The 15,769-nt window shown below is 39.1% G+C and overlaps 1 protein-coding gene across 1 annotated transcript in view; it reads right to left on the bottom strand.

Annotated features, from left to right (window-relative positions):
* Positions 1–15,281, bottom strand: part of LOC149816553 (uncharacterized) — a 28,466-nt gene extending 13,185 nt beyond the window's left edge. The window contains exon 1 of the mRNA XM_089987560.1: positions 15,128–15,281. The gene's annotated coding sequence lies outside the window, so the exon portion shown is untranslated. The remainder of the gene's footprint in view (positions 1–15,127) is intronic.
* Positions 15,282–15,769: the final 488 nt, after the last annotated feature.

Here is a 15,769-nt window from a genome sequence, read left to right as displayed (position 1 = left end):
TGTGCCCTTAAAAGATTTTCTCAAAGTGAGTCGATAGAAGAAACCTCTCAAAGAAGATCAAATCGCATTCCCAAGATACCAAATAGATTTGTTTCTTATGACTCTTTTTCTCCCAATTATCGAGCATGTCTACTTGCTCTTCACTCCTTTCATGAACCATCTCATTACAATGATGCTAAACAATATCCTCATTGGAATGAAGCTATGGAACTTGAACTTAATGCCCTTAAAAAGGCGCAAACTTGGGAAATCATTGATCCTCCCAATGGCAAGAAACCCATTGGATGTAGATGGGTGTTTAAAGTAAAAACTAAGAGTGATGGTTCATTAGAAAGATATAAGGCTAGGTTGGTAGCCAAAGGATATGCCCAAGAGTATGGGGTAGACTATGATGAAACTTTTGCCCCAGTTGCTCGAATGACTAGTGTTCGAGCCCTTATTGCTATAGCTTCTGTTAGAAAATGACCAATCTTTCAACTTGATGTTAAAAATGCCTTCTTGAATGGTAATTTAAATGAAGAAGTTTATATGGAACCGCCTCCAAGTATGAATTTAAATGGAAAAGTTTTAAAATTAAAAAAGGCTTTATATGGACTTAAAAGCAAGCTCCTAAAGCTTGGTATGACAGGTTTAGTAATGTATTAATCAATTTAGGTTTTTCTTCTTGCCATACTGACACTGCTCTTTTTGTTAAAATGACAGGTGACTCCATTATTATGCTTCTGCTGTATGTTGATGATATAATCATCACTGGGAATGACAAAAAGGGAGTAAATGATGTTAAGTCTATACTAAAAAATATTTTTGATATGTCTGACCTTGGTTATTTGAGATATTTTTTAGGAATTGAAGTGGCTTATTCCGCGCGATGATACATCTTATCTCAAATGAAGTTAGTTGCAGAAATTTGTACCAAATCAGGAATATCTGATGAAAAGAAAGTTGAGACTCCCGAAGTTATCAATGCGAAACTAAGACTTGAAGATGGTGTTCTTCTTGAAGATCCAACTCCCTACCGTCAATTAATTGGATCCCTCACCTATCTATCCATCACCCGTCCAGACATAGCTCATGCGGTTCATGCAGCGAGCCAGTTTCAGCACGCACCTACTACGGTTCATATGGCGGCCGTAATGAGAATTGTGCGATATATCAAGAATACCATCTCCAAGGGACTCTTCTTATCTTCTTCCTCATCTCTTGAATTGATTGCTTTTACTGATGCTGACTGGGGAGGAAATCCCAATGATCGTATCTCAATTACGGGTCTTTGTATTTTTTTAGCTGAATCTTTCATCTCGTGGAGATGCAAGAAGCAGCAGAAGGTCTCTTTATCATCTACTGAAGCTGAATATCGGGCTATGGCGATGACAACTATGGAAATTGTTTGGCTCAGAAGTCTTCTTGGTGACATGGGCGTTCCCATTTCCACTCCCACCAAGCTCTGTTGTGATAACAAGAGTGCGATATACATTGCCAGCAATCACACCTTTCATGAGCGGACCAAGCATATCGAAATGGATTGCCATTATGTTCGAGACGAATATCTCAAAGGGACCATCACATTGCCATATGTCACTTCAGAGTATCAACTGGTTGACTTCTTCACCAAAGCGCTCCCAACTCCACGATTCATGTTTCTTCTTGGCAAACTTTCGGTCTTCTCCCCGTAAAGTTTGAGGGGGCATGTTAAATTATGTATATATAAATATATATATACATATACTTATATATATATATATATATATACATTCGTATATATATATATATAAGTATATATACGTATATATGTATATATACATAATGATATAGCATTTTTCTGTTTTGTATAAACCAAAAACCCGATAGGGGTGTTTTGGTAATTCCTTTTGTACTTTTTGTTTTTTTACCTTTTTTCTTTTTTTCCCTTTTTCTTTTTCCTTTTATTTTTTTGTTTTTTGCTTTTTGGAACCATAAAGGGGCCCCACCTATCTAGTCGTTGGGGCTCCCAACGACTAGAAGGGAGCCCCCTTTATGGTCCCCCTTTAGTGCTCTCCTCCCCTATAAAAGGAGGAGGTTCCCCCTTGTAAATGTAAGGGTTTTTACACCCTTCTCTTCCTTTCTTCAATAAATCCAACTTATGACTTTAAGTCATTTTCTATATTTGAGAGTTTTGTGTATGCACATTTGGTGTTTGTGTTCTTGGCTCTAGTAGTCACTCTTAAAGAGTGACTTTTTGCTCTATTGGTGCTTCCGCCTCTTTTCATTACAGGAACACACTGTCCTTGCCCATTCGAAGCAAATGCTAGACAAGGACAATTTGTTTTACCTTGGATAGAACATGTCTTCTGCCCAAGCTTGGACAAGCAATCAAACACACCCCTAAGGATCAGGTGGCAGGCATTTTCACCAAACCACTGTCCTCTGATCGTTTCAATATTTTGTGCAGCAAACTCAACGTCGGCCGGCCCAGTGGCATTGAACTTAAGGGGTTGTGTTGAAGAACCGGGTCAAAAAGCTGGAGCAAGAAAGTCATGTATGGCAACTCAATTCAAACATAAGCCACCTTCCAAAGTTGAAAAGAAAACATGTTCACATTGGAAACTTAATGTAATAAGGACAAGCTGCCTTTTAAAGTTGAAAAGGAAACCTGTTTACATTGGAAACTTAAATGTGATACGGACAATGTATCAAAAAGTTGTAACTGCATCGTATTATTAGGAGGCAACAGATCACGATATGCTAACTCTCCTTATCAAGTTGAGACTGTAACGCCTCATCAAAATGACCCTTATAAATTCTTAATAAAGAAGGTCTGAGAGAGAGTGCAGTCATTATAGTCGTGGATGTAGGTCTATACAGATTGAACCACGTTACTTTGTGAGTGTTCTCCTGTGAGCTTATGTTTTGGAAAAGGAACTCAATCTGGAAAACCAAACAGGTGGTGCTTGTTTAAGTCCATATAGAGCTCTCTCAAGCTTACAAATATGAATGCTGCTTCAGGTATTGAGGATCTTTAAAGTCTAGAGGTTGATCCATATAAACCACTAATGATAAATGTCTATGAAAGAATGCATTCTGGACATCTAACTATTTAATGACCCATTTTTTACTCATGGCAATAGACAACACCAACATGATAATAAAGGGCAGTGTTATTAAAAATGTGTCTCAAGGCGCAAAAAGTGCGGCTTGCCTCAAGGCAAGGGCCTTTGTGCCTTGAGGCACAGCAAAACAACGTAAATGCCCTGAGGCGTACGTCTCATATGCTTTGAGGTGTATGCCTCGGGGCGAGGTGTGCGTCAAGGTGAGGCGTATGCGCTTCAAGTTTTTGGTCAAATGGGGGCCAAAAATTAGGAAAAAATTAGAGGGTCCCCCGACCCTAGTTAGGTTCGGGGGCCCTCTTTCTCACTCCTCTCTCCCACCTCTCTCATCTCTCCCACCTCTCTCGTCTGTCTCGGTCTTTCCCACCTCTCTCATCAAGAAGAAGAAGAAGAAGGTACAATTTCTTTTATGTATTTGTGCATTCGGTCTCTCCCACCTCTTGCTTATTTTTGTGAATGTTGAAGCATTTTTCTTGAATGAGCATTTTGTGTGTGTGTGTGTGTGTGAATCCTCTTCCAACTATTCTTAAGAAATTGTATGCAGTGGATAGTGTTTGAAGGGCTTGTTGTTTCCTTTTTGTTATTTTTGTTATTAAAGCATGAATTTAAATAGATTTTAATATGTAGCATCTTGGTAAATATTCAGATTTTAATATTTTTCTATGTATGCATATATTCAGATTTTAATATGTGTGCCTGTGTCCTGATTTTTCATATATATGTTTGGGTTCTTTTGGTTCAAAGTTAATCTGATGATTCTGCAACTTGTATTTTTCTATGAAAGTTGGAAAGTAGACGAAGCTTTAGGTTCTTATACCATGTTGGAGCAAGTAGAGCTGGTAATCCAACCGGCCTGCTCAAGGTTCAACTCTCTTGGTGTAAGCTTGTGAGAGCTGAAGCTCATTTGGGCTATATAATTTGTTTCTCGGATGAAGCTCATTTGGTCTCATCAAACGAGCTTGATGACCCAAGCCATGAGCAATTTGTGGCCGAACTCAGCATGAATAATGGGTGTTCAACTCTAATTCTTGTATAGGTTGATCTAGATGGCTTATATAGAATTTATGTAGCCCTTGTATAAAAAATATGTATGATTAGTTTTTTTTACAGCTATATAATTTGTTTCCAAGTTATATAATTAGTTTTCAAGTTATTTAATTAGTTTTTAAGTTATATATGTTGATTCTTATTAAATATGAATCTGAATTCATTTGATTATATAAAGCATTGTCGCAATTTTTTTTAACTCTTTGAGTTTTTATAAATTTCTGTGTTAATATATATTTTCTTATATGCATTTTTACAGTTGAACAATGGAAAGAGATGTAGGATGAGATCATCAAGCTAAAGTTCTAAATCCTACTAAAAATCTCAAACTCGTACGACATGTAATTTGCAATTACTGTCATAAGGAGACTACAGGAGGCATCTATAGGCTGAAATATCACTTAACTGGCATGAAACATGGTGTAAGCTTGTGTGAAGCGGTTCCACCTGATGTGAAAAGGTTTTTTCAGAATCATTTAAGGGATCAGAAGCAAAAGAAATAAGAAGATGAACAAAACAAATTCGAAATTAGGAGGAGTGTTTATTTTGGATCATCAACAGGCGATAACGTGAACAAAGAATCCAGTAGATCATGTAGTGTTGCAAAAATAAGCACAGGTGGTCTTATGAACCTCTTTGTGAACAAAAAAGCACGACAAACCACAATAAACACCGGTTTCAAAATGGATAAAAGAAAAAGTGTATGTCGTGCTATTGGTAGCTTTTTTTATTCTAATGTCCTATCATTTAATCTTTACAACAGTCCATATTTTGGTCCAATGGTAAAAGCTATTGCAAATTATGGATGAGGATTCAAACCTCCTTCTTACCATGAGATCAGAACGTGAATTTTGAAGGATGAGGTAGATTGTACTCATGAAATTTTAAAAGAGTTAAAAAAGGAATGGCCAAAAGTTGGTTGCAGCATTATGGCAGATGGTTGAACAGATGGAAAAGGAAAAAACATAATTAATTTTCTTGTGAATAGCTCATCTGGGACAATATTTTTTAAGTTTGTTGACATCAACGACATGAAAAAAACTGCTGCAAATTTATGTCAGTTGCTTGAAGAAGTTGTTAAAGAAGTTGGTGAAAGGAATGTGGTGCAATTCATTACAGATAATGCACCAAATTATGTGGCAACTGAGAATATGTTAATAGCAGAAGAAACATGTTTTGGGGCACCATGTGCAACGCATTACTTGGATCTAAGGTTAGAAGATATTGAAAAGATATCAATTTTTAAAAATACAGTGAAAAAGGCAAAAAAATTACAAGATATATCTATAGTCATGCATGGGTATTAAATTTGATGAGAAAGTTCATAAAGAAAAAAGAACTTCTACGTCCAACCATCACTCGTTTTACCATAACATATCTCACACTTCATAGTATTGGATGTTACAAGAAAGAGTTGAAGTCAATGTTCTTGTATTCAAATTTTAGATTATCTAATTACTATAAAAAATCTGATGTTAAGAACATTTCTTATATTATTCTCAATGATTATAAGTTTTGGCTTGTCATATCATATGCAATTAAAGTTACCCTGACTCTCGTGAAACTGTTGTGATTAGTTGATGCAAATGAGCTTGGTATGAGATTTTTATACGATACAATGGATAAAACAAAGGAGAAAATTGTTTCACCTTGACAATGTTGAAAGAAAATATAAACCTATTTGGGACGTCTTTGATAGACGATAGGACTTGCAACTTCATAAGTCTTTGCATGCAGCTGCCTATTATTTAAATCATCATTTTCATTATGTTGACAACTTCAACTCGAATTGAGAAGTTATGAGCGGCTTTTATGATTGTGTTGAAAAATTGGTTTCTGATACAAATGTTCGGTTGAAAATTACAATACAAACCAATGCATTTAAAAAGGCAAAAGAGTTGTTTGGTAGAGAGGTAGTCGTTACAACAACATAAAAAAGTCCTGGTAAGTTTATAATTATGTTGTTATTTGTTAATATTTTGTTTATGTTTTATTAATTTTTTGTTAATTGTGACATTCTTAATGTTTTTATCAATTTTTATTGTTTTATTTGAATGCAATTGATTGGTGGAGTTCATTTGGGCATGAAATTCCTGAACCGATGAATTTTGCAATTCGAATTCTAAGTTTGACGTGTAGTGCATCAAGCTTTGAGAAGAATTGGAGTACTTTCTCGTTGGTTTGGGACTTTATATTTTATTTTTGAAATACATTTGTATAAGTTTAATTATTTTATAACCGATTATCAATTATTTGGAATTATACAAAACGGAAGAATAGACTTGAACAAGAGAAGATGAATGCATTAGTTTTTGCAATGTACAATATGAAATTAAGAGAGATAAATATGAGAATGAGGGCTACCAAAGACCCTGTATGTCTGGATCATATAGACTTAGACGATAAGTGGATTGTGGAGAAGGAAGATTCAATGTTGCCCAGTGATTCTAATTGATTGGAGGATTCATGGTTGGATCTGAACTTCGACATAAATGTCATTGAGCATGTGACTATTAAAAAAGTCACTTCACCTCATGATTCACAAAGTAGTTATAGGCAAGAAAGGTCTTCAAGAGATCCAAGTAAAGCTATATTCCTTTTAACTTGCTATGAATATAAATGTATTTTTTTAATTAAATAAAATAAGTATTTAATAATTGATTTTTTATTTAAAAAAAAAGCAAAAGAATGAAGAACGTACAAATGATGAATAGTGAAGGAGAACCTATTTATATGGATTCCTCGTATGATGACATTGAAGACTTAGATATTGATAATGACGAGAAACAAGAAGAGCCTAGGCCCTAATTTATATCATAGGCCTATGGGCATTTATATGTTTTTTGTGTCTTTCATTTGCACTTGTGAATGTTAACACTCTCATTTTGAAGAGTTTTGGACAAATATATTAACATTTGGTTGTTAATGCTAACATGCATTTTCTAATTATGACGTGATGTTGTTAATGCTAATATGCATTTGGTTATTAATGTTAATTTTTTATTGAATGAATGCTCATTTTATTTCTTAGATACTTACGTAGATCAAGTTGTTGCATGAATATTACTTTTACATGTTAATCTCATATTTTTTCGGTATTTATTTGAGATTTTTTATTTCATGTTGGTTGTTGCTTTATTAATAAAGCATGTTTTCATTTATTTATAATTTTTAGATATTTTTTATAGTTTTTTTAAGTTTTCAAAAAAACAATTTGAGGCTTACGCTTTACGCCTTGAGGCTTATGCCTCGCCTCAGATTTTGGTGGAGCGCCTCAACGCTTTTCACAACATTGATAAAGGGTTTTATGACACGACTAAAAGTTTCAAAATAATTGAGTCCTCATGTTGGTTGTACTCTTTGGCAACCAAACGTGCCTTGTACCTCTCGAGAAAACCATCGGTTCTTCACTTGATCTTAAATATCCATTTACAAACCATGGTGTGACAGGACTCTCGTGAAGGAACCAAACTCCAAGTTTGGTTTCTCTTGACTGAATCAAATTCAACTTTCATAGTCTCTCGCAACATAGGTTCCTTAATGGCTTCTTTAAAGGAGATAGGCTCATGGTCCTGAAGTAAAGTGGTAAGTAAGACTAAGCGTAAGCGATGTTTGGTGATTGGAAAAATTTTGGGTTTCAAAGTTCCATCTTGAAATCGAGTAATCATGTGATGGGTTCTTGTAGGCACAAGTTGAAGTATATTAGGTGTTGGGTTTGGTTTTGTTGGACTTCGGGACTAGGAGAACTAGGAGATTTAGAATTGGATTCTTCTTCATGGGACCCGAGTTCACTATGGGTAGTACTAGGTTCAGGAATGGGATCTTGGTCAAGGACTTGGACAGTTTGATTGTCTTGGCCTACAACACGGCTTATGACAATAGGTGGGATCAAAGGAGAATGATTAGTAGTGGCAGCTGTGGGGGTTAGGATTTAAGGTCAGTTCTTTAAAAGGAAAGACATTTTCACTGAACACTACTTGAAGAGACACAAACAACCTTCAAGTCTTCAGATTTAGACAATAATATCCCTTATGTTGTGAGGCATATCTCAAGAAGATACAATGCTCTGACCGATACTCCAACTTGTGTTTATGATAAGGTCCCGAACTGGGAAAGCAAACACATCCGAAAACTTTCAAAAATTGATAATCAGATTGGATTTTAAACAAACACTCCAAGGGAGAATTATGACCAAGAATTCTAGTTGGAGTCATGTTTATCAAATAAACCACAACATTGAAAGTGTTCCCCTCTGACCTACTTTGTACAGGTCTATCTAGAGTCTGCTTTGCTTTGGTTGAGTCCAGATGTAAAGTGTTGAGTCACCTGTAACTTTCTCTGGGCCACCCTTGTACTTTGGTTCAGGTTGATCAATACCCTTAAGGGTTAGCCCGTAGATCTGAACTGTAATGCGCCCTCAGGCAAAATTATGAATGAATGCAAATGTGTTGAGCTTTCTTTTGTTCACCCTCGTTGTGATTGCTTTCGAGTGATTATGATTTCTCTCCCTCTCTATTCTCTCTCGCTCTCTTGCACTCTCAATTATCAAAGCTTTCGCAGCGGCAAGCGAGCGATCGGAAGGCTTGCAGCAGTAAGAAAGAATTGTCGTGTCGTACTGGCATATTGAAGAAATAAGCCCGCGACAAGTGGTACCAGAGCCTGTTCTCTCGAGCTGAGGAAGGAACTCAAGAGTCAATGTCAAGAAACATGCCAACAAACCGCGATTTGTGAGCAAGACATCGTGGCGCCCTTATACAACTTGCGTAGCACCAAAGGTAAAGCAATTGCCGAAGCCGAGGAGATGGGTTCACCTCGGGGCCATGAGCAGATGACCGAGATTGTCAACAGACCGGTGGTTGATGTGACTTCGCAAGAGAAAGCAATTTCACGTGCAGTTGAGTTGTTCGGAGGACTGCACGACGAGGTGACAAGCCTGCGAGAGAAGGTAAACTTGCTGAGGAGACAGGTTACTTTGTTGACTACAACAATGGCCACCTTATAGACTGAAGTAAGGGAGCTTTAGTTGAAGAACCGTACTCTGCAGCGGACAGTTACCCTAAATAGCGATAGGTCATCAAAGATAGATATGTCGAGGCCAGCTAAATTTAATAGTTCTAAAGATAGCAAAGCCATAGAAAACTTTTTGTTCCAGGTAGAAAATTACTTAGACATTCAAAATGTATCGGCTGAAGACCTCAGGATGAAGGCAGCAGCAACTCTACTTGACGGAGAAGCCATAGCCTGGTGGAGACGGAAACGTAGCAACATGGAAAGAGGGCACTCTGTGATTGATACTTTTGCAGCCTTCAAAATTGAGCTACGAAACTACTTTATGCCAAGGAATGTACAACATCAAACTTATCGTATAGTGTCAGAACTTAAACACATTGGAGCCTTGATAGACTACATCAGGACGTTCTAGAAGCTCATACTAGACGTACCCAATATGCCGGATGAAGATAGGCACAACTGGTTTATGGTGGGACTACAACCTTAGGCACAGTCCATAGTAGAAATGAGCAATCCCGAGACTTTAGAAGATGCGTATATGATGACCGAGCGACTAGTGGATACACATCGCAAGTCCTTCACTCCATCGACTAAGGTTGGGAAGAAGCCGGATCACGGAGGCAAGAAAGAGGATCGACGCGACAATAAAGGTGAGGCGTCGACCCAACACCATTCTGATAAGAGGCAGAATTATAAAAAGCACAATAATAATGGCAACAAAGGGTCGGTTGTGACTTGCTGGTTCTGTAGCGATAGACATATCGCTAGGCAATGTCCAAAGCGCCTCGTGAGGGATGACGGATAGGCCAATGCAATGCAGGCAGAGAGTAGTGACGTCGAGGTCGTGTAAACAAGAATGGGAGTCATGCAGACAATCAACGCAGTTAGAAGCTACACAGCCGAGAGCATGCCGGTTAGCAAAGAACTCAGGTATCTGGAAGTCATTGCGAATGAAAAGTCTACTACGACAATGGTAGACTCCAGAGCCACACATAACTTTGTCTTGCAGGAAAAAGTGAAGTGGTTAGGCTTGAAGCCTAGGCCAAAGCAGAGGACCATCAAGACGGTGAACTCTGAGGCCAAGTCAATCCTTTGTGAAGCAAGGGACGTGGCTATCCAAATTGGGAGTTGGGCCGGCAAAGCCAACTTCTCAGTGGTGTCCTTGGACGATTTCAAAATGATTTTGGGCATGGAGTTTCTTCGTAGCCAGAATGTGATGTTGCTGCCTATGTCACACGGGTGCGGGTGTCGGTGCGGCACTTTCAAAAAACTTGGGTGCGGGGGTGCGGCAAAAATATGAAAAATTATATATATTCCAAAAGTTGGACATAAATGACCCGGGGTGTGTTGACCGCATCGGGTGCAGGTGCAGCACCTAGTTGGCGAATCTCTTTGATATAGGTTGCTGCTGAAGTTCAACTCGTTGACGATCATGGGGTCAAACTCTTCACACACGGTACAGTGCCTTACTCTTGGAGTTAAGTCTTCAATGTTATCTACTATGCAATTGAAGAAGGGGTGTCAAGCGGGGAAATCAAACATCACTAGTCATCGTGGATCCGTGAGCACCGAAGAAGAAAAGCTGAAAGCAACAGTGTCGTCGACCATTGCCCCACTATTGACTGAGTTTCGGGGAGTGATGCCTCTGAAACTAACGAAGTATCTGCCGTTGAAACGTGAAGTCGACCACCAGTTAGAGTTGACCCCTGGAGCAAGCCCCTTGCCATGGTCCCTTATCGCATGGGGCTGGCTGAATTGAAGTAGTTGCGCAGGCAGCTGGACGAGAAGGTAAGGCCATCCATTGCCTATCAGTTTGTTCGAAATTGGCACGAGCAGACCGAGCTGGTGAAGGTGTTTCTGCACAAAGCGACCAAGATAATGAAAAGTTCGAACAAGCATCGTCGTCCTGCTTTGTTCTGTATTGGGGACCAGGTGTTGGTGAAACAATCGGATTGCACAGGCATCTTCTGTGAACGAAAATACGGACTGATCAGGAAGTACGAGAGACCATTCACCATCACCAAGAAAGTAGGCAACCTAGCGTACAAGCTGGACCTGCCCCCAAACTTCAAAGTGCACCCGGTGTTCCATGTGTGCAACCTAAAATCATTCCATGCGTACACGGGGGATCCAGAACGTAGTGTGCCACAACGCGCACCTATCCTGCAGAGGGCCCAAGCAACACAACGGGTCGAGAAGCGTCTCAGCAAGATCCTTCGCCACAAGGGTAACTACTTAGGTGAAGCAAAAAAGTAATTGGTGCAGTGAGAGGAGACAGCGAAGCCGACGTAGGAGCCAGCATTCCGGATGAAGAGCAGCTATTCAGTCGAAGTCAAGGCCTACCACGAACCAGATGGCGCCGAGGGTAGCGCATGATTTGAAGGGAGGGGTTGTTCCCCTGCGACCTACTTTGTACAGTTATGTCTAGAGTCTGTTTTGCTTTGGTTGAGTCTTGATGTAAAGTATCGAGTCACTTGCAACTTTCTCCAGGTCACCCACGTACTCTGGTTTAGGTTGATAAATACCCTGAAGGGTTAGCCCGTAGATCTGAACTGTAATGACCCTGCGGGCAAATTTGTGAATGAATGCAAATGTGAAGAGCTTTTTGTGTTCACCCTCGTTGTGATTGTTTTTGAGTGATTGCAATTTCTCTCTCTCTCTCTCTATTCTCTCTCGCTCTCTTGCACTCTCAATTATCAAAGCTTCTGCAGCGACAAGCGAGCGACCGGAAGGCTTGCGGCGGTAAGGAAGGACCATCGTGTCACTCTGGCCTATTGAAGAAATAAGCCCGTGACAGAAAGCATAGGACCAATAATTGGTCGAAACATTGGCTTGGGCCATAAGTGATAGCCTTGTATCAACAATTTGTCTCTGCCTACGTTTAGCAAACCCATTTTGCTCGTGCATATGCGGGCATGAAACACAATGGCCAATACCACATTCTGTAAGATATTTAGACACATACTGAATGGAGGTATTTAATCTTGTAGCCTGTCACATTCTCAACGAGTTTTGAAAACTTGCAAAACATGCAGAACATCAGACTTTTGTCTAATCAAATACATCCAAATAAATTTTGAGTAGGGATCAATAAAACCACATAATATCAAAAACCATATAAACTCATCATAGGTGCATGGCCCCACACATCTGAATAAATGATATCTAAAGGAGCACAAACAGTATTAGATGAACTGAGAGTCGCAATCACGTCATCAGCACCCGCATCTGCATTTGCACCCATGTGACATAGGTATAGACCTACATCCACGGTTGTAATGGATGCACCTTCTCTCAGCCCTTCTCCTTTATTGAGAATTTATAAGGGTCATTACAATGAGGTGTTACAGTCTCAACATGACAGCATATTGTGATCTGCATCTTTCTAAAAATACAGTGCAATTACAACTTTTTGATACATTGTCCTTATCACATTTAAGTTTCCAATGTGAACAGGTTTCCTTTACAACTTTGGAATGTGGCTTATGCTTGAATTGAGTTGCCATACACGACTTTTTTGCTCCAGCTTTTTGACCTGATTCTTCAACAGTATTTGCATGATTTGATTGGATGGTCTTTGTATAAAAATGATATAGAGGCATTCATTATGCACAATTATGGAATTTTCTAAGGTTAAAAACTTGAGGGAAAATGTAAACAGGATACCTAAAGTGAAAGAAGTTGCAGATGACTCATTATGGGAAAGGAGCACAAGCAGATGAGCAACCTACACTTTGCATGTGACGAATGCACAAATGACTTGAACACCAAATGATACCCAATGTATGCAATCAGGCCTACACTTGCCTAGGTCATAGTTGAAACCTTGCATTCTGAACAACAGCTACTGTTGCCAAAAGTGGGTGACATGGACGAATGGCATAGAGGTGTTACTTGTCATCACAGTGTCCTCTACATGCAAAACATGCCATTCTTGTTCCTTTGCTTTGTCAAGTTTCAGAGGTCAAACAATACCACTGGCACCCAATGACTGAAATTCCTTATAGTTCAAAAGAAAACCTTGACAATGAACTTAAGTGGCTGTTGGATTGCATGGAGCAACTTTTGAACTGGAGAAACTTTTCCCAGAAACATCTAGGGCCTACACTTTTCTTAAAATCTAGCAACACAAAGATTTTATACTGAAAAAAGTTCTTCACAATGCATGAGGCCCTCGCTACTTTTTCCAAGCAAATTGTTAGATCACAGGTGGTCTAACAAATTTTGTTTCTAGTAAAACATATCTTAGTGGTCATTTGATTGCTTGAGACAATTTCTCCTTAGAGAAATTTATTTTTGGTAATACATGACGTGTGGTCCACGTATTTTGGAGAACGATGTTCTACTAAAGTTTCTTTGGGTTTACTAGATTCTTTAGATGGTTTTGGATGGGGTGGTTGAGAGTCCATGCATTTTAATATAAAGTTTCCTTATTTCAAAAGTTTCTCTATGCAATTGAACAGATCCTTAGCAAAAAATCCTCCTTAGACAAATCTCTCCAAGGAGAAATTTGTCTAGCTGCATTTTCCAAAGTTTCATCAACAAAAATTGTAATTGCTTATTCATTAAATAGCAACATTCATCCTCTTTGCCATAATGCTCTCTCAGCTTTTTATTTTATTCTATTAATTATCACCAATGCATTATATGGCTCCAGCACAATAAATGACTGGATATTGTTGGTTCAGCAGATATAGAATTGTACATTAGGGCTTGGTACTAATTATTTGGAATAAGAGTCTTTGTTACCATCCTACATCGGCAACAACAAAGATACGCATGGGATGATGCATAGGTAAAAGCCTGATTTTCAATTTCCATACCTAAAAGTATCCACCTCGATCTGACTTACGCCCATAGTGGTCAAGAGATAACTACCATTTTTATCAACTGTGTCAACCAACAAAATCTAAATTTTACTTCATTTTCTAGGATTACCATATCACCTCAAATTTCATGTTTCGAGAAAATCAAATATCCTCACATTTAATTCCACGATGTCCACATAGTCGTGGTGCTCATTCAAGGATGTACAAATCCATCATCATCACTATCAAGCCTTATTCCAACTACATGGTGTCAGCCTTACGAGTTATGCTTACCTATTTCTTCCTATGTAGAGCTAGAACCTTTAACACCCTACAATCTTCCATATCGCTTCTTACAGTCCCTCTTCCAAATGTTCAATGGCTTGGTTTTTTTCTTAATTCCCTACACTTGCATTGTATTAACTTTCGTTATTTGGTGCCGTGATAGGGCTTAACATAATATGTCCAAAACAACTTAAATAGATTCTCCCATTTTTTTCCTTTATCGTCAATACCCATAAGCATCTTCCAATATATTCAATTATAAAATTATCGATTTTCATAAATTAACATATGCATCTCTGCAATATGTACACTCTCTTCCTGTCGCACTCACGACCGTATAGGATCCCAAAAAAAAAATTTTTTTTCTTTTTCCTCTAGACCAAGGGGAAAAAAACTCCATCAGCGACCGCATAATGGCAGGCCTCCGGCCGGTTCGTAAAACCCTTGAGGTCCCTCCTGCCCACCAGGGAGCACACCCAATTTCGACCTTGCGGTAAGGGATGCATGCCGTGGACTCCGAACCGTGGTTGCCCCATGCCAGCTGACAAACCACGGTCATCCCTAGCCAGGAAGATGGAGCCCTTGTGGACCAAACAACCAAATATTGCCACCATCAAAATGCAAATCCTCTTCTACGGCTAACCCCATTATGTAGATCCAGCACTACCCCACCCTCTCTTCCCACCAACACCAATATCAATAGCAACAAGGATAACAAGAACAAATTGAAATTAACGAGAAAAAAAAGCATGCTCCAGGGTTCGCAGTGCACAATGCTTAAACCGAACAAAATAATCCAGGGAGTAACGAAGTGAAACCAAAAACGACCCCCAAACCAAACCCAAAAAAAACAGCGAAAACTGAAATCAACTCCAGAGAAGAAGAGAAGCATACATAATTAGGGTTTGATATCAGGCTTTCCTTTAACAAGCACGCTCAACGGAAGAGGTGGTAACCGGAGAACGCCTTATCCGTCTCGATGGCATCCGATCGGAGAATCTGCAACCCAATAACCGCGAGAGAGAGGGAGAGAGAGTAACCCCAACGCCAGACTTAGAGGGGGAGGTGGGTGGGGTGATACTGGATAGGGTGCAAACGGGTCGGGTGCTGTTGGACTTTGGTATAGAATATGGATTCCGTTTCTTCTCCACATTTGACTCAACTTCATTGGATCTTGTTTGAATCTGGATTCAGATTAGATGTTGATTTAAAATTAGATTTGGATTTGTACCAATCATGATGCGGACTGTATTCAATCCCTTTTACATCCTTAGTTCCGAGTCAACTACGTTCATGTGGTTTAAGTTCTAAGCCTGACTAAGTTTGACCGATGCATCATTTTAGATAATGTAAAAGGAACCCTCCTGTCACCAACCGCACTTTGGCTTGCCTTCGGTCAGGTGGGTCAGCTCAAAGTGTTCAAGTTGAAGGACATCCTGAGGTGTGCTCTTTGTCACAAGGTCGAATCCAATAGAAAACTATTCTCGATGGTCAGTAGAAGATACTGTAGGGCCTGTTTGGAAGCTCGGCGCTGGG

Source organism: Nuphar pumila, chromosome 14 (assembly GCF_984573655.1).
Source record: "Nuphar pumila chromosome 14, dmNupPumi1.hap1.1, whole genome shotgun sequence".
NCBI classification, from domain to species: Eukaryota; Viridiplantae; Streptophyta; class Magnoliopsida; order Nymphaeales; family Nymphaeaceae; genus Nuphar; species Nuphar pumila.
This window is presented reverse-complemented; position numbering and strand designations above follow the sequence as displayed.